This window comes from Ischnura elegans, chromosome 1 (genome assembly GCF_921293095.1).
Source record: "Ischnura elegans chromosome 1, ioIscEleg1.1, whole genome shotgun sequence".
Lineage (NCBI taxonomy): Eukaryota > Metazoa > Arthropoda > Insecta > Odonata > Coenagrionidae > Ischnura > Ischnura elegans.
In genome coordinates, this window is record NC_060246.1 from 2,310,882 (window position 1) to 2,333,600 (window position 22,719).

The following is a 22,719-nucleotide window of genomic DNA, read 5'->3' on the forward strand; positions in this document are numbered from 1 at the left end:
ACGAAGAAAAAGTACGTCCACAGCAGTCTGCCGTGCGGACGTACTAGGTACGTCCAGAGCAGTGAAAGGGTTAAATAAGGATTATTAATATCTTATCAAACGAAGAAACTTTCCGACCAGCCAGTTTTTATAGGAGATTATTAAGACATGTTTTCCTGAGCTCTGTGCCTCATGCATGCATTGGTAACTACAGACGACGTGAAACTCCTATCCTCTCGTGTAGAAATAAGGTCCCTGTGACGTCACATGGAGTGGCATCGCATGGGCGCCAATCTGGCCTTTTTCAAATGAGGATTAAATTGACCATTGCCATTTGTCTAAACCGGTATTTCTAAAACCAAATAATTTGTTTTTTATGAATACACTAATGGGGGGTAAGACCGCACGTCACCGGTTAAGGCTTAAGTTGATTCAGTACAACCAGTGCGAGGATGGTATTGATATGAAATAAATATGTATGGTTAGAAAAATGGAACTGTTCATGTATCCAACCTTTTTCCCTACGCGTTGGTACATTACGCCAAACAGACGATGTAATACGGTCAGAGGTGAGTTCTTCCGATGAAAAGCATTTATTTTTTATCATCTGGAGACTAAGTTGTGAAAACACCATATTTGTGGAGAGTGGGAAAAATCATGAGTCGTTACGCCAACAGTTGCGCTCAAATTTTATGACAGAAAAACATCATTAGATTTCGTCAGTGGCTGAGTATTCATTAACACAGTAATTAGCAACGAAAAAACATTATTGGAGCAATGACAATCTTATATCAGTGTTTCACGGGCAATAAATTCAACATTCGGAAACGGTCATCGAAATAAACATTATACGGTTGATATGCTTATTGCTGTGCATTTTAATGAAATTGTGAAAAATGTACCTCATCAATTTCATGGCTCTGTCTTAAGAATAAATATTTCTGGAAATCCTTGTGAAATGTCGGTGAATAAAAATATTTAGCAATCTAACAGAAACAAACAATTATAAGGTATGATCCCAAATTCGCCAATTACGAGCACTAAAATATATTGATGATAAAAAATGACATAAAAGATGCGCACACTTGAGGTTTTCAGGGATTGATGCGAAAATACATTGCCAACTTTTTTTACACGACAACCGATCAATCAAACATGAACGAATATTAGCATTGGAAAGGCAGCGCAACAAGAGCAACAGCCAAGGTATGATGCAGAGTGTTAGAATGGCGTGAGGGATAGAATGTTCTAATACCAAGCGAATGAGATTGATACCCTAAACGATTCGCTATTTTGTTTATTTTATTCAAATCAACTGTGTCTCGAGTACATTCCCACTGTCCCTATCTGGGATTTTTCTTCCTTATAGGAAAATCCTTCCGGGATGGTGGCAGAGAAATAGCTTTGCTTGGTTTCGCTAGATTGGGCCTCCTTTGCTTCCATAGCACTGGAGTGTTTTAACCCTCTTCCCCTCCCTTCCATCCCTTTTCCTTTCCCTGGAGGCGCCGGCGGGCTCCGATCGCGACGGCGTCTCCATCCTTTTTTCCTTCCTCTCTCCTCCCCCTCCCCGGGATTCCTGGCGTATAAGCCCCTGGCTTGGTTCCGGGCCCCGGTGCGTTGTACCCTTATCAGGGTTCGCCTTGAACCCTGAAAGTCTTTGTGTCTCGAGTACAATCTACCGATTTGATCGATAGATTTTTCTTCCTTATAGGAAAATCTACTAAAATTGGTAGCATATTAATTGCGTATTGCTTGGTTTCGTTAGTGGTAGGACCTGCCCGCCTTTGTGACGGTGCAGGATTCCTCGTCCCTTCCTTCCTTCCCCGTCCTTTCCTTGGAGGCGTCGTCGGGCTCCTATCGCGGCGGCGCCTCCTTTTCTTGTTCCCTCTCGTCCTTCCCCTTCTGGGGGCAGAGGAAAAAAGCTAATCGCTTATAGTCCTCGCCTCAGGAGTGTATCCCGCGAACCCGGCCCAAGGGTTTAGTTACCATTGTGTCTCGAGTACAATCTAACGATTTGATCGTTGGATTATTCTTCCTCATAGAATAATCCCCCAAGGTCGTTAGAACATTAATAGCTTATGCTTGGTTTCGCTGATGGTAGGACCCGCCCGCCTTGTGATGGTGCGGGATTCCTCGTCCCCTCCCTTCCTTTCCTATCCCCTCCCAGGAGGCGTCGTCGGGCTCCTATCGCGGCGGCGCACAGTGGTCGGAAATCGAAAAAACGCCGGACAAAAGTCCGAAATGGCTTTTTTTGAGGTAGACAATTGAAATTTGGCGCAAATACGGGGAAATAGTTGCTGATTTTGAAATAGAAAGTCATTTTTATTAAGTCTCAGCCGTTATGGAGTTACGGAGGCTTAAACATGACGAAATTTCGAAAAACTTGCCATTTATCATTTTTCTTCGAAAATGTAAAAAGTTACGCAGATGGTAGAGCAGAGGATGGATTTTCATGAAATTTTAAACATGTTCATCTGTCATTATAGTTTCTTGCCAGTACTTTGCATAAGTTTCAGACATTTTTGTTGATATTTGTGTGCTGTAATGTATCAAAATGGCGGAAGCTTTTTTCAAGCAAAATTTCACTTAAAGCAGTCATTATCTTTTTTATAAGAAATATGTATGTCGAGATATTTCGCAATAATACTAAGAAAACATATTTAAACGTTTGTCTGCAAAAGGTTTGGGAAAAAGTTTGCGGCCCTGAGAGAAAATTCGAATTTTCGACCGCGCGTCGCGGTCCGGCTCCACGTGGCGGACCCCGGTAATATCGATTGCGTGTGATGGTTGAAGTTGTTTGCACCTAAATTCCTCAAATTTGCCTTTTTCAAGCAAAAAACACTTTTGTGGATTCCCTAAGGTTCTATATCGAAGATATTTTGAAAGCAGTATTGGTCATTAGGTCATAAAATGGCGGACATTTTGTTAGGCAAAAGTTAACATAAAGGAGTCATTATCTCTGGTTTTAGAAAAATGTATATCATGATTTTTTGTCAGGGTATTAAGTAAAAATAATTATAAAGTATTCTGCAAAAATCTGTGGAAAAAGTTTGCGACCCTGAGAAAAAATTCCAATTTTCGATCGCGTTTCGCGGCCCGGCTCGGCTCAGCGCGACCTCGAAACTCCGACTCCCCTTTTTATATTTCAGGTGAGATATTATGGGCGAATCCTCGGCCATCTTCTATGAGATTTTGCCGACCTATTCGCCTTCAGTGGCTAAAAGAGACTAGAAGTTGCGAAAGCAGAGAGAGATTACATAAAAGAACTGATTGATGGATTGGATAAATTGAATTGCGAAAAATTTATTCACAAGAGACAGAATTGACAAATAAGGTGTTTCCTCCTGATAACATAGATTCCTACAAGTTGTGAACGCCGGAGTAGGACAATTTGACAAATGTGAAACATGTAGATTGACTAAAATATACCTACGTAGCTCGGTGATCCTGGGTTTGAAGTAATAACGTGAAGTATAGATATATTTCTTCATTAAATAGGTATTTCAAAAAACATTCGCCTTTGAATCCCAACATATTATTAAAATGGAAATGCATGACAAGATACCAGGGGCTGGTGAGCAAAAATATTCCATTCAGAAAATTCCTACTGTTAGATATTTTAAAATAAGAGCACAATGGTATGCACTAACGGTAAGCCATGAAAGCTAGAAACTGTCTGATATGAATTCTATATTCATGATGAAGTTAATGCATCAGATATTTGGACATTTTAAAATTAACTTATCTGACTCGAAATCATCAATTTTCCCCTTAACTTTCTGAATATACACATTTTATATAATACTAAGTTAAGTAACAGGTTTTGGTCGGGAGGTAAATGAAAGTAAAGTATTTTTTAAGCAAACAATTCCAATTAGCTGAATTTTTCCCGTGTTATTCAGTGCAAACAAACGCGTAGGAGAAGTCTTAATTGGCGTATCCTTTATACGTCGGTATACATTTTTCAAAGGGGATGAAGTCTCCATTTACAACGTCCAGTCAAGTTGCTAATGTAAGGACCGAGAGCTTTTAAAAGGATAAAAGGAATAAAAAAATACTATTTCCCCAAATAGACTGCCTTCTTCATTATTCATTACACGTGGGTCAATCCAAAAGGGCATGGTAAGATACCTCAAGGAAATAGAGGCAAAAAAAGAAACAGTTTTTCCTGTAGTTCTTTTGCTTGATAGCTCCCAGCTGTTTACGGTTGCACAGTTTTAAAGAATGAAATCAACTCCTACACTCTTGTTCACTAGGATATGCAAGTGGAGCATTTAAATAGCATTCATTGTTCCTATTCACTGGTGACTGAACATATGGAGCGAAATACAAGTTGAATCATGTTAAATTACCACTTGTTGATCGTTTAGAAAACTACATTATTTTTCTAATTACACAGCACACGACTCATCGGGAGAAGAGCTCTTTCGAACTCATGAGGCCATTAACGATCCTGCATAATTCATATTAGTTGACGCTTACACGCTACATTTCGAACCATCAAGAATTAAATACTCCAGTAAATTAAATGCAAACTTGGAGGTTGCACGTGGTGGAAGGGCTCCATATTATGCATAAAACACACTTTGTTACTTCCACGATATATTTTTTTTTAATTTCGACCGATTTTGGCTGTTACGCTATTAAAAAGTACATAAAACATTTTCTGTACTTGGTAATGGTGTAACAGCCGAAACCGGTAAAAAAATAGATTAAAATAAATATACTGTGGAAGTAACAGTGTCTTTTATTTATAATAATAGCACTAAATATTGACGTTATATAAAGATACTTAAGTGCGCACTATACAAGGAATTGCTTTCATTATGTGGTACGGACATTTTTCAATCAACAAATTCTTTATTACCAGCATGGTAATGTAGGAGCGTGGTCGAGACATTGAAACCGATGATACTTCAATAACATTTCTTCGGTCAAACTGTGCTCAGAGGAAATTCTTCAGATTGCGACAAAACATACTGTAGCAAACAAATGTGGTTTCTGTCTTAAACATCACCATCATTTGCGACAAACACAATTACAAACAAACATTGTACAAGTACTGGTATCAGCACAAAAAAAAACGTTGGAATCATTTTTAAATCGGTAAACCGAATGAATTGCAAGAATTTCGGAACAGCAGTGGAATGAAATTAGTATTTAATTTCTAACCTTAGAAAACAAATGATAGACCAGAAAAATTACTGATCGCGGGAAACTGTGGTAACTACACCATCAACTTCGTTGAACGGAAGATAAGAAGATTTTAATGGAACAAATATGAGCGGAGTCAGAGGGGTATAACTGTGAATTCGATCGGATATGTAAAGAGCCCATTAACTACACATATGTTAAAAAGGAAAATATTTGCTGAACCCAATCCTTCTCCTAATCCAGAAATGGAGTTCCTAGACATCATAGAATGTTTGACATTAAATTTATAACAAAAAAATTAGATGTAAGGAATGTTAGCGTACTTTCTTACTTTTGAGAGATCACTTACAAAAACGAATGAGTACTATGGAGAAAATTTGAAAGGGGGTTTTAGTAATTCTAAATTACCGCTATTTTTTCCATGAGAGATTTTTCTCCAACTTTAAAATTGTAAGAACATGAAACGATATTCCAAAAGTGGTGAAGGAAAATATAGTTACGATACGCTTACGTTAAAAAATATAATTTAATCACGAAATCTCAGTTATTTTATTCATCATCATTCAGTCTGATTCGTCGCGAAACAAATTTAATGCCTTTTAGTCATACAGTATCTCCATAGCCTAAAAGAAACCGCCCAAATTAGGACAGTGGAATCGTTCCATCAGATTTGAATTCTCACTTCATTAAAAGAATTAGGTTTACGAAATGGAAAGATAGATTACAACCGAAAAACTATTATTTATAGCTCCGCTATTCTATCATAATGGGGTTAACTCATTGTCAAACCCAATTTCGCAATTCATGAAGATAATTTCATTAGAGGGCTGGGAAAGATAAGTCATAACGGGAAAAAAAAGTCTTCCTCATCCATCAGCCATTTTATCATACAGTTCTTGGGGAATGATATCCTTGGGCCCGGGGAGGAAGTCTCTTATCTTGGTCACACAGTTGTATCTGGTGACCACGTCATGCTTTTTTAATATTCTGGCGATCCTCTCTGACGTTCCAGCAATGAAAGGGATAGTGTGAGGATAGCTTCCTTGACGACCAAGAACTGTATGAGGGGGTATACAAGGTGCCCTGCTCTTGCGGAAAATCCTACATAGGGAAAACTTGCCGCTCCATGCATGTGAGGATTAAAGAACATCAAAGGGCGACCAATAACAAGCAGTTTCAGCTCTCTGCCATCGCCGAACATGTATGGTCGGAACCTGGCCACGACACAAAATTTGAGGAGAAGAAACTTTTAGTTAAGGAGTGCCGCTACTTCCCTAGACAAATCAGGGAAGCGATAGAAATTCAAAAAACACCTTTGAATTTCAATAGAGAAGACGGATACTTCCTTCACAGCGCATGGAAAACAGTCATCAAAGAGACAGCCAATCAGAGAGAAGCACCCAGTCAGACAGCCAATCACAGTGCAGCTCCCATCCAGCCTACAGTATATAAGCGAGGCAGAAACCAACAGCCGACACATTCGACCTGAAGACGCTGGCAGGACAGCCAGCGAAACTGTTGTCAATCAACCAACAACCTGACGCGGAAGAAAACCCTAGAGAAATGCAGAGATCAGACCATCGCCGCGGAAACCTACGCTCTAACATACCAACACATTATTCAAACATCTGTTTTCTTCGCAAAGAATCAAATACGAAGACAAAATACGGCGACAAAGGGAATCGAGGCGGGATGGGAGTGGTCCGAGTAAACTCAAGCAAGCAATCCCATCCAGAATGATTAGTGATTAATCTATAAATAGGCGAGTCGCCATCAGAGGCGTCACCTCCGTTCTCCCTTCAAGGCGATTTCAATTCTCCGAGGAATGACATCGGATACGTTCTGAGAAAAGATTTATCGGTCTGCCTCCGAAATAGAAAAAGGCCAAATGCCATACATCCCTCTGCATTTTTCAGTTTAAAACCTTCCCCATGTATGCCCTTATCCATCTATCACTAAAAGAATTAAAGGACAGTTTGCTTTAAATAATAGGGTAGTTTCCTCCATCAAAGAAAACGAAAGGTATTGATTGCGATTCGTTACCCACCATGTCCATTAATGTATTCATAAAATCCACATTATTTGGTTTTAGAAATCCCAGTTTAGACGAATGATATCGGTCAATTTCATTCTCATTCAAAAAAGGCCAGATTGGCGCCCATGCGATGCCTTTCCACGTGACGTCACAGGGACTTAGTTTCTATACGAGTAGATAGGAGTTTTACATGGTCTGAGATAACCAATGCATGCATGAGGCACAGAGTTCAGGGAAACATCTCTTAATATTCACTCATTAAAAATACCCAAGTTCGGAAAGTTTCCTTCCTTTGATAGGGGAATAATGATCCTTATTTAAGCCAAGCGTTACCTGCTAGCAGGGTACTCAGCTACCTGCTAGAAGTCTGCATCGGAGCGAAGCACACACCCTCGCTCCAAGGTCACCTCACACGGCGGCAGAGGGAACCAGAATGACGTCACAAGGGCTTTATCCCAGCATTCATACTAAGCCGTCACGTGTTCGCGCGCTTGAATATTTTTTCGGTTTATTTCATCGCGAAAAATAGATATTGCAATTTAAAAATCTAAATGCGTGAAATAAGTACTCCAGGAGTAATAGTCTTTTGATTAAGGCAATGAAAAAATAATAGAAACCAACCTATTACCAGATTGTTAATTACAAAAATCTGCGAGGAAGATTAACAAATCATAAACTGGGACTTAAAAAATGATGCTACCTAATTTTATGAAACTAAATTTAAGTTTTATGAGTCAATTCGGGGAGTATGAAAAAGATGCAGTAATCCGGTAATTTCGTAGTTAGTAAAGTTTAATGAAAAGAAAAAAGTTTTATTTTCAAATTACTTAAGACAACTGTTCTAGTTTCAAGTTAACAACTGTTCAATCTGTTCACGCAATCTGAAAGAGGAGTGGTAAACAAAACCTCATGCCACTAAAAAGGGTAGAACTCGAAGGCGTAATATTTTGCGTCATATCCTGTGCGCCGTGCGAAATTTTTATTCTTTCTTCTGCTCTGTTGATAATTTTGCGTCCTAATATTTTTGATGTTGTTAGAAAATGGACCACAATTGTAAAGCATATAGTTTTGCAAGCTTTCAAGAATGAAGAAGGATACTCACAAATAGATAAGGACCTGGGATTGCTAATAGTTATCGTTTTTACAAGTACAAAATGAAAATATTTCACAACTTTGGAGTAAACTAGACGGGCGTCTAATTTTCAACAGTATAATGGGGAGGAATTAATTCAAAATAACACTGCGGGTTATTCGATTTGATGAAGCGACAGAAATGAGGAAAAACAGAGGCAAAGATAAGTTTCAGACTATTAGAGAGATATTTGATGTGCGGAACTCCTATCTACTCGTATAGATACTAGGTCCCAGTGACGTCACGTAGATTGGAATCGCCTCAATCGCGGTTAATCGCCAATCTGGCCTTTTTCAAATGAGGTTAAAATTTACCGTTGCCATTCGTCTAAACTGGGATTTCTAAAACCAAATAATTTGTATATTATGAATACACTAATGGTGGATACCGATTCGCAATCAATGCCTTTCGTTTTCTTTGATAAAGGAAACTACCCTCTTCCCCTCATAGTTTGCTGAATTGGTGCAGTTAATGAAAGCATATAATCAAACACACTAGGCGTGACTACGCGAAATAATCTTGTTTCATGGCGATTTTCGGTTCATTTTCAACAAACGTTTTTTCTACCGTACAACCAGTATCACCGCATAGCGCCACCATTAGGCTCCTAATTGATAATCACTAGATGCTCATGAGCTAGACTGAGAGACCGAATCACAACACATAAATAAAGAAGAAATAACGTTCCATAATTTTCAATCCAACCACGGATCCGCCTTCATGTTGAACTACGGTAGAAAAATTATATTTTGTACCATGTAATAATATAATTTTCATAATTAATAGTCACGGGCGTAACTTGTTGGAAATCCATAATCGCAGGAATAGAAGGATCAACAACTTTGCTGTTTCCATTAGGTGGAACATATCAAGGTGGATGATTTTACAGAGTTGATAATGTTACTCTGTGACCAAAGCATGGTCGGTCTCAATAAATTACTATGAGGAAATTGCAAAGTTGCTGATCTTTCTATTCCTGCAATATAATTTTTACTATTTTTACTGCTTGAGGAGATATCAATATACAGTTGCCGATGTTGGAAAGCCAATTAAATGTTTAAAAAAGTAAAATATGCCATAAATATATCTGGCGTGAAGTGGTGAGGTAAAAATAAAATTAACGATCAATCAGAGAACCTTCTTCGCTTGGCTTGACTTATTTTAAGGGTTTCATGAGAGAAAAAAGCGACTCACCTATTCCTTCACCAGATCGATGCATTCATTGGGCCGACCTGAAATAAAATTACATTTAAAATTAGAAAATAAAATATAATAGCCCTCTTCTTGTAAACGTAAAATTATTGTTTTACGGAAGAGCCAATAACTAGAAATGAGGTATTTAGTTAAAAGATTGAAGTGTGTATGATAATTTTAATCCCATCACTCACTGCTTTACGCCTATAACTTCATCATTTATCAAACTTCCCACTTCGTAAGAAAACAAAAAATAGCCTCTTTCAACCATGTACTCGGGCTACTGGTTGTCTGATCGCGTAGGTTACAGATGAAAACCCAGATTAAAGCTTCACTGGTTTTAATGCTTCATTTATACACATATCCCCCAAAACATCATAATAAGTCCTTCACATCGGGATAGTTGGCAACTTATAACAATGGACGATCACATACTCGTATGACGTGGAAAACTGGCAATTTACGCAGCCAAGATTCGGACCTTTGTCCTTAGATTTGACACGTGAGAATTTTACTCCAATGCCCCCGAGGTCGACAAAAAAAATTGTTCAGATTGCAGGTCGTTCTTGGTTACTGAGAGTTGTGCAGCGTAACTTTCTTAAGCTTCAGGTTCCTTCAATTTATTACGTGTCGTAATGGACTTTCTGTACAAGTTGTATAGTTTTCTCTGTTTCCTAAGTTCCCTTCTCACGTCGTTGTTGTACCAGCGAGGTTCCTTATTATCACATTTCAATTTTTGCGGAATATGTTCGTTGATTCCTTGGCGCAGAATTTCTAAGAAGTGTTTCCATGTTACGTCTGTGCTTTGGTCCTTCGATGTAACTACAAATTTTTTGCAGGAGTCATTAAGAATCTCGCCAAATTTTGTTAAGTTGCATTTATCAAATAAATAAATATTGCGTCCAGGTTATACGGCTGACGCTACACCAATTTTTAACGTTGCAAATATCACTCTGTGATCGCTTATACCGTCAAAAATATCGAGTTGTTTTATCAACTTAGGATGGCTTACTGCTATAAGGTCTAATATCTTATTTCGTCTCGTAGGCTTGTCAACTTCTTGGGCGGGAGATTGATTTGCAAGTATGTTGAGTAATACCTCGCTGATTTCACTATTCCTTGAATTCGGTTTTACAGTGTAAGTATCCCAGTTTATGGATGGAAGATTAAAATCTCCCCCGATTACTATTACACTTTTACTATCTCCCTGAGTAAATGCGGATATTTGATTTTCTAGAAGGTACATAATATCGACTTCGGAGTTCGGCGGTCTATAAAAAGAGCAAATATGAAAACTCCTTTTGTTTCGTTGTTTAATTGTACACCATACGCTTTCTATTTCGTTGTCAATTATTTCGTGGGTGGCGCTGTGTAAATGTAATTTAACTGCTATAAAAACTCCGCTACCTGTTCTATTGCGTAGATCGCATCTGTAAATTTTATACTCTGGAGGAAAAACTTCGCTTTCGCTAATATCTTCCGTAAGCCAACTGTCTGTCCCCATGACCACGTCAGCGTCCTGAAAAATATGCTCGATTTCGGACCTATGTTTTTAGAACCGAAATGAACGTCATATGCGAGGAAACGGGAGAAGTCTATATTAAGCAGGCGAATAGGAGAGAAAAAGAATTTTAGGTGCAGGACATAAAAGCCAAGCTAAAAAATACGACATCAAAAAGAAGACATAAGGGATGTTCCAGGTATGTGTGGGTCTAATAATCTACCAGGAGCTTCACCCTGCAACAAATGCAATTCATCTAATGCAACAAAAATCCCGTGGATTTTAACTCAACAAATTATTATTTCAATAGGATAGAATATCTCCTAAGATTAAAATTCACAAGCATTCCCTGCTGGTTATTGTATTAATATTTTAACGGTGAAAACCTTGTAGGACTGGACGGAAACGAAAAATTATTCCGGGGAAAATAGGGAGAAAATCATTGTTTTCTGCATTTCCCACAAGAAATGTACCACACGTAGGTCCCCTTTGCAACGCTTAGAATGAGGCAAATAAGATGAGCAGCCATAAATATATCACTTCTTGTCTTCGATAAAAATCTATGATACACCTACGAAGAGTAAAGATATCACCCATAACCGCTACGAACGACCAAATGTGCGTGAAAACGAAACGTAATTACCCACAATTAATTCCATCGCCACTTAATTACGCCATTTGTACCTCAAGCTTCACCCGAGAACAAAGGCAACGACTTCATTAGATCATATCGCGGAGTTCTTGGAGGTCTAAGACAGACATCTACATCTACAAATTACCCTGCGAGCCACCTCTAGGGTGTTTGGCAGGGGGTGATCAATCACCAGCATGCAGCATGCATTTGGACTCCCACATGCACACCACACCGTCCAAGAAACGTCCCGTATAATAACAAACTATACTACTATATGCTGTTAGAAATAGAATATAGAATAGAAATTCAGAAACATGCAGTAAGTTTTACATAGGTTAGTAGGCTACACTACAAGTCATGCAATCTATTTACGCGTTCTATTGCTGCCGTTATAATCTCTTATTGATCGTGGAAAAAATGACATTCGGAATCTGTCTGTTCTGCAATCTATCTCTCTTATTTTATTTATATGATCTGATCTTCCGTAGTACGTTGGCGTCCGCAAGATATGGTTAACTTCGTCAGAAAAGACACTGCTCTTGAATTTATCCAAAAGGTTTAGTCTATTTTTCAATCTACGGTCCGACAGAGATTCCCATCCGAGTTTATGTAAGAGGTCAGTTACACTAACAAGACTATCGTAACGACCTTTCACATACCTGGCAGCTCTTCTTTGCACGCGTTCTAACTCTGTTATTAAGCCTTTTTCATGAGGGTCCCAAACACTGGCAGCGTATTCCAAATGTGGTCTAACGAGGGAAAAGTAGCTAATTTCTCTCACTTTGTCGTCGCACTTTCCTAATATTCTTTTAACAAAACCCATTTTACGATTAGCTTGACCGGTTATTTCTCGAATATGTTTATTCCACGATAGATCATTATTGAGTCTAACCCCTAGATATTTCACAGATTCAACTGCCTTTAACTGCGCGCCCCGAATGACATAGTTACGCTGTAGGGAGTTATTCTTCTCCCAGAAATTCATTACGACGCATTTTTCCAAATTTAATTCTAACTGCCAAGCATCGCACCAAGCTTGGATAGCAGCAAGGTCATTCGTTAGTTCATCTATATCTTTGCTGGAACGAATTTCTCTGTAAACTACAGCGTCGTCTGCAAATAATCGTAACTTACTCTGCACTACTTCGCCAATGTCGTTTATATAAAGAAGGAATAAGAGTGGGCCAATGACACTACCCTGAGGAACGCCAGAAGTCACTCTAACCTCATTGGAGACTGCACCGTCTAATACTACTCTTTGGACGCGGTCGCTCAAAAATTCTCTAATCCAGGAAATGACATCTTCGTCTAGACCATAAGATTTCAGTTTTAATATTAACTTTCCGTGGGGTACTTTATCAAATGCCTTTTTGAAATCAAGAAAAATCGCGTCTACTGGAATGTTGTCTTCCCCGGAGACTAAAATATCGTGGGCGAAAAGCGCTAACTGAGTTTCGCACGATCTGCTTTTCCTGAATCCATGTTGATTTCCCATTAATAAGTTTTGCGCGTCTAGGTGTTTCATTACCGAGCTGACTACGATGTGTTCAAGGACTTTGCAAGAGATGGACGTTAAAGATATCGGCCTGTAATTAGATGGCTGTTCCTTGTCTCCACTTTTAAATATAGGCGTTACATTAGCGATTTTCCAGTCATTAGGTACTTCGTGTTGCTTGATGGATTTACTGAATATTAACTGCAAGTAGGGGGCAAGTTCTGAGGCTAGTTCTTTATATACGCGAGAAGGGATTTCGTCTGGACCAGGTGATTTATTTGGACTAAGCGATTTCAATATATTTTCTATTCCGAGCGTACTAATGTCAATAGCTGGCATCTTATGAATACAGGGATTGTCATCGGTCTCGGGTGAGTTTTCGGAAGGCTCCGTGAACACGCTCTTAAAGTAGGAATTTAATAAATTGGCTTTATCGTAACTGCTTGTCAACACATCTCCATTGTCGTTTCTCAGCGAACATACGGTAGATCGTTTACCTTGAACTTCCCTAACATATGACCAAAATGCTTTTGGGTTATCCTGTAACTGCTCTACTAGTGTTTTTCTTTTAAAATTCGTGAACGCATTCCTGAACGCTTCCTTCGTGGCGGCTTTAGTCATCCTATATTTTTTAATTATTAGCTCGCGTTCATTAGCGGATAAATCCGTGCTGACTTTTTTCATTTTAGCATGACACGCTCTCTGTCGCCTCAATGATTTTCTCACTTCCGCGTCGTACCATCTCGGTTCGCTGCCTTCTTTTACTATTTTACTAGGGATGTAGCTATTTATTCCCGAAGTTACGAGCGAAAGAAAAGCTTTCCAAGTATTCTCTACATTTAACTTTAATACTGATTCTTGAAACTCGGGGAAAGCATTTTTCATATGACTCTTAAACCCATCAAAATTAGCTCTTTTAAAAATGAAAACTTTACGCTCTTTTTTAAAGTTTACAGCGGTATTTAGAGAAAACTTTGCAGTTACTACCCTATGGTCACTTATTCCTTCGACAGTGCCAACGTTTATTACCTGATGTGGTATATTTGTCGCTAATAAATCAAGAATATTTTCTCCTCTGTTCGGTGCGGATGCTATTTGAAACAATGAATTAGATGTGAAAGTGTGTAATAAAGCCTCGCAGATCACTTTATCCCTCCCACCAGGAATGAAGCTATAAGTCTCCCAATCTATAGAAGGTACGTTGAAATCTCCACCCACAATCAAGTTTCTTTCAGGATACTTGGATGCTACGCTGTTTATTTGATTTTGAAAATCCAACATTGACGTTATATCTGAGTTAGGTGGTCTGTAATACGAACATAATAAAATAGTTTTGAATTTTGGACATTTAATTAAACACCACACAGATTCAACGCTGGTCTCAGTTACGGTTATCGCTTGGCTGACGATTGAATTCTTTACAGCTATAAAAACTCCGCCCCCAACTCGATTAATTCTATCTTTCCGATAAACAGTGAACGATTTTGGGAAGATCTCATTGTCTGAATCATCATCTGTTAGCCAACTTTCTGTTCCAAAAATGACGTTACACTTCGTACTATGAATTAAATGGTGGAATTCGGGAATCTTATTTCTTAAACTACGGCAATTAACCACAGCCACGATTAAAACTTCGGAACTAGTATTATTGCGATTCGGGAATAATTCTGATTTGCTTTTGTCGAATAGACTATTCACAGGCTCTATACCGCTGATAAATGGAAGTGCATGTCTTATTGACACACTATCAAAATGACTTGAGCCCTGACTGTCTTTGAACGTGTTGCTCGACTGACGCTTCTCGTGCTTAAATGTAATACCTGAAACGCTGATTTTTCTCTCTACTTCTCTATTCTCATTTCTGGAAGAATCTTTGTCTGTGAAAAGTTTTGAACTTACCCCTTTATTTTTCAACCCACTAATATATCTACACTCTGCCCTACTCTCTACTCTAAAAAAGACCTACAGTGCTCAAATATGCTACTCGCTACACGACTAGCCGACTCAGCCGTGTAATGGACTCCCGAACGGTTCAGAGGGATCCTACACGATCGGATTGCCGGCCTAAGGTCCACGAAGGAGGCTCCGATGTCCGTGCAGAAACGACGCAGCCTCTGGTTTATGCCTTCCACTCGGCTCCAAACCAGAGAACCACGATCGATCCTCGGGACAAGACTACAAATCGAAAGCTCAATGCCGACTCCAATGGTCCCACCCACCCGCTTCACTTCGGAATTCAGATCCCGGAGGGAATCTAGAATTTCCTCAGATCCACGGAAGGTGGCATCATTGACGCCAACATGAGCCACGACCCGCAGTCTGGAGCACTTCGTGCCCCGTACCGCCGCACCAACCGCCTGCGTCACCTGAGGAACACCGCCACCAGGGATGCACCATGACGTTACACGGTCGCTTACACCCTCGCGGTCTGCCCTCTCCCGTAACGGGACCATCACACGACGGACATTGCTACTCCCTAACACTATGATCCCCCCCTTCCCACTCTGACGCCCCTTCCTAGGTGCCGGTTTCGGGGTAGGAGTAGGCACGTCAGGCACCTCGGAGTTTCCATCCGACAGCAACTGGTACCTGTTCGAGACGGGGACGGGATTTGCCTCAGCATCCCCCAAACCCCGTCTTAGAGTGACACTACCACCGTCCCTCCGAGACACGACCCTCCAAAACTCAGATTTACGGGGTGACGTGACCCCGTCATCGAGAGATGGACCTCGAGGAAGGCTCTCGATCGACCAGCCGCTATTTGCAATCGGGCGAACCCGTGCAGCCCCTGTGGCACGGCGACCTTTCGAAGAACCACCCCTCGGACCATTCCCCTCAGCGGTATCAGCCACCCTTTCAAACTGGGCCCGAAGTTCCCGCACCATCGTCTCCAACGCGGTAATGCGGTCTCCGAGAGCCTCGCATTCACCGGCGTTTTCAACTCCGGCAACGGGTGACCTATTCGAAGGCATCCTATCACTATCGCAACTTTGGATTTCAGAAAAGCTTACCTGACGGGAGATACGCTTAATAGATATTTGAGAGAGTAAAACAAACCGATAAACTTACTAGCTTGTCTCTTTTTAATAGATATTTACGCTTAATAGATATTTGAGAGAGAGTAAAACAAACCGATAAACTTACTAACTTGTCTCTTTTTAAACGTAAATAAGGGAATGTAGTTACCTGGATATGGATTAAGTCGATTAATGGGTTTAAAACTAGAAAACTATATAGTTCCAAAGAAGACTAATTAACGAAATTAAGATATAACTTAACGTGGGACAAATAGATTAACGATAATAATCAACAAGAGAGCAAAGACGAAACTAACTAGCTAAAATATAAATTCCCCGCAATATGATCCCCACGAAAGAGCAAAGCTATAAAAAGGGTGATAGACTAACAAAAATGTATAAATAAGGGTAAATAAGTAATAAAAGTACTAACAACAATGTATAAATACGCGTAAACAGATTGAAAGCGTAAGAGGATTGGCTCAATGGGAGGCTATTTCTCGGACAAGGCGACCTTATCTGTGCCGTTCAATAAGCGACGAATATACGTCTACATGTTCCAGCAAAAGAAAGAGAGTTAAATCGTTTCATCACGATAATTCGCTCAAGCACACACATAACGCAATTGCTTTCTCTACCGTCCTTACAGCGGATGCTTAAAATGCCCAATAGATTCTCATCGCAGGCATTGACCTATACAAACGGAAGATAAGAAAATAATCTGCGATGTAAATTTAGATTTTTCTGGAAGAAAGGGGAATGGGGTTTATTTCGCTGGCAGTGAGGTAAATGTGGAAGCCGTGATATTGAACAGGAATAAAAGGCAGAGTGTGGGTGGGAAGCAGCATATGGTGGGGTAAGTCGTAAGCGAAGGTATAATTAAAAAGACGACTGAATTGGATTGGATGTTTCTGATGAAATACATGCGCAGACGCCAAAAATTACCCGATTGAGAACTATTGAGTTTGGGCGGCTTGATGTTCTTCCTTCGCTCAGCTCTGCAGAACTTCCGAGGAATTTTCCCTTGAAATGACGGAGGAGTAGCAAGCCGTGACACATTGCACATGCAGCAAATGGTTAGGGGCCTTGAAGCGGTGCTGGACGACGCGGAAATGGTAGTCAAAATTCACTCCACAGTCAACTGCCCAAATGGTTATGCAATATGGTGGTTGAATTTCAACAAATAAATAAGCGCGTAAGAATTCAATAGCCATGCAACGTCCTATGGACCTATTGATAGATATTGCGAAGTTTTAAGATCAGAAATATATTTACAGTGTGTTTGTGAGCAGCATCAAGTCATCCGTCACTGGGACTCGATCCGTGGAACCCCTGATTCGAAGCATGAAGCCTTTACCCACTACACCACCCGAACGATTGGGTGTTAGGGCAGTCTCAATGCCCAATATGTCGGCTGTGTCCACTATGTCCCGACGAGAGTGGATTCCATTGTAGGTGAGTCGAGGGCGAAGCATACTTCGGAGAATATGGCGAAGAATTCGTAGCTGGATCTTTTGCGCCTTGTGATAATGCGACGGGTATGATTATTTCCCCGGTATAAGGGATATATTGCTTTTAAAACTCCCGGTTGTATGAGAGCATTACGAGGGCAAAATTTTGGTAGACAAGTAGTTCCTGAACTGGCCGCTCTCAGACGCCAACGAGCTTTGCGTTAATTTTTTCCGCCACCGTACTAGAATATTTATGATTCACACGAATGATGCTTGGTACTGCATTTACATTGGTGAGTCTTCTACAGCAAGCGTTAGACAGGGTAGGCTATGCCAACTGAACTGTTCCTGATTGACTTTCATGAGTCATGATAAGTTTTGACCTTGCTTAATCATTTATAATACGAAGTAAACAATTGTTTTTGTACAAATATAGGGCATACAATAGAGCGAAAAGAAAATCGGTAATTAAGTGCAAGCCTTCTTACTGCTTGAATTTCCGTGACGGAGGTCCGCAATACCCTCACATTTCAAAGCACTGATTGCTTTTCATATTTTAGCAGATGAGATAAATTGGCGGTATGATAACTTTTTTGCGAATTTAATCTAAGTATTCTACCAGTTAAGGTGGAGTGTTTTGCAGAAACCTGTCTTCCCCCTGTCTTCCCTCCCAACTATGACTTTCTTCTTCCATTCGGGGTAAGACCCATTCATTTTTTCCATTTTCCAAGTTCCCATTCTGTCTCTCGCTTACCCCACAATCTCACCCCGAACACGGTTTTTAACTTCCCCTCTCCGTTCAGTATTCCCCTGCCATGAAACTTACGTTACAGCTATCATCGTTTTACATTAAATTCGAGTGAACATATCCGTTAATATTTCTGTACAAATTCATTATTCATCTCTAAAGTATTATGTAATTACTGCGTACTGGACATTCAAACAATTCGAGAAGAGAGCTTGGTGATCCTAACCATCGTTCTGGCCATCTCTCAACAAGTGAGATGAATAACTTTCAACAAAAATACTTAGTATAGGAGTGGGTGAGAAGCCAAGGGGAACAAATGATTTCTTTTTTAAACAGAGTTATGAGCAGATATCACGCAAAGAAAACAAATGAGTTGAACTATATATTTAGTAGTGTATTTGATTTTCTACTCGATGCCAGCCCAGAATATACACTCACTCGAATCCCTTGGCATCCAAGTTTTAGTGCATTTCTTTTAAAAATTAACTTTACCAAACTTCGACAAGAAATAAATCACTTGTACCCCTTGGCTTCGCACCCCGTCATATAAAAATACTGTCAGCACATGGTTTCAGGGAAAATTATAACGGTTAATTTAAATCCATATGCATGGATTATTGAGAGTACGTACTTAAACAAGGCGGACTGTACAAATCCCGCTCCAGATGTACTTATTTTACCAAATCCGGTCCAATATTTGAGTAAATAATACGACCAATATAAAAAATAATAAAAAATAACCAATTGAAATTCTTTTGGCATCCGACCCCCAAGGTAATACCTTAGTAACAGTTTGTTACAAAAAATGTTGCTGATATACTATTTTTCAATCTCCTCTCTTTGTCTTTCACCAGTTTCATTTAAAAACAGCTCTCGAGAATGATGCGTAAGCATTGAAACCGGTCGTGTAAGATTAAAAAAGTGAGGAAAGTTACCACAGCCGCCTCAATTATTATTAGCCATGGAATTCTACACATTCAACTTGTCGACAGTCTGTCTGATTCGTTTAAAAACGTTGATCCAGAGATCGAGGTTATCTCTTACAAAATTACAAATATCTACACTCAGTAAGAACTTTTAAAGCGCTTCAAGAAACTAAATACAGACGAATAAATGGAATAACATGATTACTTAAACGACAAAATGAAAATAAATGTGACTTACCAGAGTAACGGAGTTGACAGACTATACAAAATGTCCCGAACCACTTGGAGATGATGTATGTCGAAATGTAGGACTGCTTCAGGCCGGAGGGAGGGCTGGAAATTCAAAGACGAGACGAGATATATAAGGTTGTGACAGCACTTGGTGAATCAACTGCTTCATCATTTCAATCACTTGCACAGATCTCTGCAATTGGTGTTCATTTCGTCCATTGTCACTTTAAGGGATAAATTCCTAACTTTGCCTGCTAAGTCACTAATCGCAGCACAGGAGTATATGTCGTTAAACAAAAGCTTAAATCACGACGATTTTAGGCCAAAATCGCAGTTTTCTGTAGCTCTACTTAACTTTTTCACCGGCTCGTAAAAAATAAAATAAAGGTTCGCAGTCGCAGCTGGAGTGTCGTGGCTTCAAAAGACCCTGGCTGCAGTCCCCAGCGCCCTCCACTACAAGGCCCGCGACTTGCCGCAGTAGGTTAAAACACACGCCGGTAACATTAGCGAGGAAGAATGTTGAATGGCATTCCTTGCCTTACTAGGATGTCTTTGAAAACCACAATACTACCGAATTCCGTCTCACACGATTGTCTGCGAGACAGAGAAGTTGGCACAACACCCAAAGACACAAATATTAATATGAGTCATTCACCACGGGAAATATTCTAACGCACATACTTCGAGATGACAGCTGTCATAAACTCTCCCCACTAAGTCGATATCAGTCCTATTTTTCCAGATCCACTCTTCATTCCAGTTTAGGGGAAAATGGGAAGCTTACGTGCAAAGTGACGTAGTATGGAAGGAGACACTTTGACGAGACAGTAACACAGAGTAGTGGTTGTCTCGCAATATTTAGTGTACGAGGCGATAGATAAGAGTGACGGTCAGAAGAAAGGAGCTGGCAGTGCTGCATAGAGATGCCACGGTCACTGTTGGCCGACAACAATACGCGAAGCGGCGAAAACTCACAGTGCGGTAATCTTAAAAAAAAACCACGTTCCGGAGAAGTCAGACGGCGGGGAAAACACTCTACGTAGCAGAGTCACTGACTCGAGAGGATAAGTAAAAAATAATGCGGCAGCGGCAGAGGAATCGGTTATCATGCGGGCGCGTCCAACGGCCGGCCGGCGAGTGGCTTCAGGTATTACGGCGGCGGAGGGTCGCTCGTCATCGCGAATGCATCTCCCTCGGCGGGGAATCGGGAGACACGTGTGAGTCCAACTTCAGAGGGTTGGGGAAGGGGGGGGGAGCGAGTGGTAACGCACGGCCGGAGCCGGTCGAGTGAACTGCCGAACGGCGAGAGAAATAGTGGTGATGATGGGAGAGAAAGGAGGTGAGGGGTTGCGATGTGAGGGGCGGGGGAGGAGGGGAAGAGAGGGGTGAAGGGCGGATAAGTGGGGAATGAGACGCAAACGCTTAAAAAATGCACCCCTAAGTAACTCGGCATATTCCCAGGCAGGAGACACGCGTTCACAGGAGAAGTCAAACCCACTTCACCCGTTATTTTTTGCAAAGAGTTCGCAAATTACACGTTTAAAACCTAATGCTTTCGTCTTTAAATTTTCCGGATACCTCGCTAATGTTGACCCAGGTCAGTTTAAATTTTACTCTTCATTTTCTCGTGCGTTAAGCTGGCATAAAAAACTGCATTCATAGACATAAAAATTTCAGTGTTGAAATAACCTAAGAAATTTCTACAAGGAATGAGTGAAAGACATGTGTTTATGTAGGACCTGAGCCAGAAAAACTGTTCGGGATTCTCTTTAAGGCATTTCGGGAGAGGTGGATACATTTTTTTTTGAGAGATCAGATTCTATCAGTATCTTCTGATTTTGGGGAAGAAGGTTTCAGCCCCACACCCATTTGGTCTTCGGTCTCCAGATCCGACAGAAGCGATAAATTGAGAGAGATCCTTTGCCGAACGGATGGAAATGGGAACGGATAGAAAATTCAATATGAGCAGCGGAGCTTCGATTAATTCAGTTTCGTGCTGAGAGTAAAGTTTCGTCCCGGGTCGAAACTAAACCCCTTGGTGATTTTAATTCCGTGCGTGAACGAGACTAAACTTAGGTCTCGTATATTCGTTCGAAACGAGACATTTCCGTTTCGTTTCACTTACTATCCTTGTTCAAAATATTTATTCCAATATTTTTATAGTATTTTTTAGAGGAAGCAAAACTAGTATTAACCTGGGTCTTAAAGTTTAAAGTATACCGGGACTAGCCACGGTGATAACTTATACGGGAGTCACCCGCAATGCACAATCGTGCGAAAGATCCACAGAGAAAAAATCATCCCGGTCAAGGCGAATGATTTTTTCTCTGTGGATCTTTCGCACTGGGTCTTAAAGTTTGGGTAGAAAGAGGACAGAGGTCAAATGATAAAAGTGTAGGATGACGCATCCGCGGATGTTCACGATATTTCAAAATGTGTGCGAGCCATCTAACGGATGGGAAAAGAACGGAAAGGGATGAAAACGTAGGAGTAGTTCTGCTCATACATTTTCATCCTATGAAGTAGAAATGCTCTTACTTTGATAGTTCATTATGACCGAGTTAAATTCCTATGCCGGAATTATTGAGGAAGTTAGAATGTTACGAGGAAAATTTTCTCAGAATTATTCCCATCCTACACTGATTGCATAACATTCTAACTCATGTGGCTTATGATGCCTTGATTAATAATGTAACCCATTTTTATCCATTCACCATTTGTAAGCGCGCTGGTCACCACAGAAAAGACGGCTCTTAACCTCAAATCAACCTTGATTTTCACTAGCTTTGAATGAATTGAATATCATCACACACAACCGAGCGGCTAGGAACAAATATTTACGGACGCAAGAGTCAAATTCATCTTTTATAAATCAATTTTTAGAAATAAAAATACTATGAGTAACTTCAACATAATATTTGAAAAATCTTCTAGGGATACGGCGCGAGTAAGATTATATGAGAGCGCCGAAGTTTCCGGATTGCAGTAGCTGCGAGAATGGGTAGCGAGTCGGTACCCGAAACGTCAGCGCTCTCATATAATCTTACCCGCGCGGTGTCCCGAGAAGATTTTTCAAAAGTTATTCGCCGGGAAAGAGTTAAATCATACATTCAACGTAGTAGTTTCCAAAGCGATAACGGATCTTTGCAGGCGAGAGAATTCATGTCAAAGAATTGGGCAGGAGACGGTTATTTCGAAGTATAAATTGAGGGGAATAAAACA

At 40.3% G+C, this 22,719-nt stretch overlaps 1 long non-coding RNA gene across 2 annotated transcripts in view; it reads right to left on the reverse strand.

Moving 5' to 3' along the window:
* LOC124154608 overlaps nucleotides 1-20,092 on the reverse strand; it is a 55,692-nt gene extending 35,600 nt beyond the window's left edge. For both annotated transcript variants that reach the window (XR_006863972.1, XR_006863971.1), the window contains exons 1-2: nucleotides 19,505-20,092; nucleotides 9,495-9,532 (exon numbers count right to left, since the gene is read on the reverse strand). This is a non-coding gene — a long non-coding RNA (uncharacterized LOC124154608). The remainder of the gene's footprint in view (nucleotides 1-9,494; nucleotides 9,533-19,504) is intronic.
* Nucleotides 20,093-22,719: the final 2,627 nt, after the last annotated feature.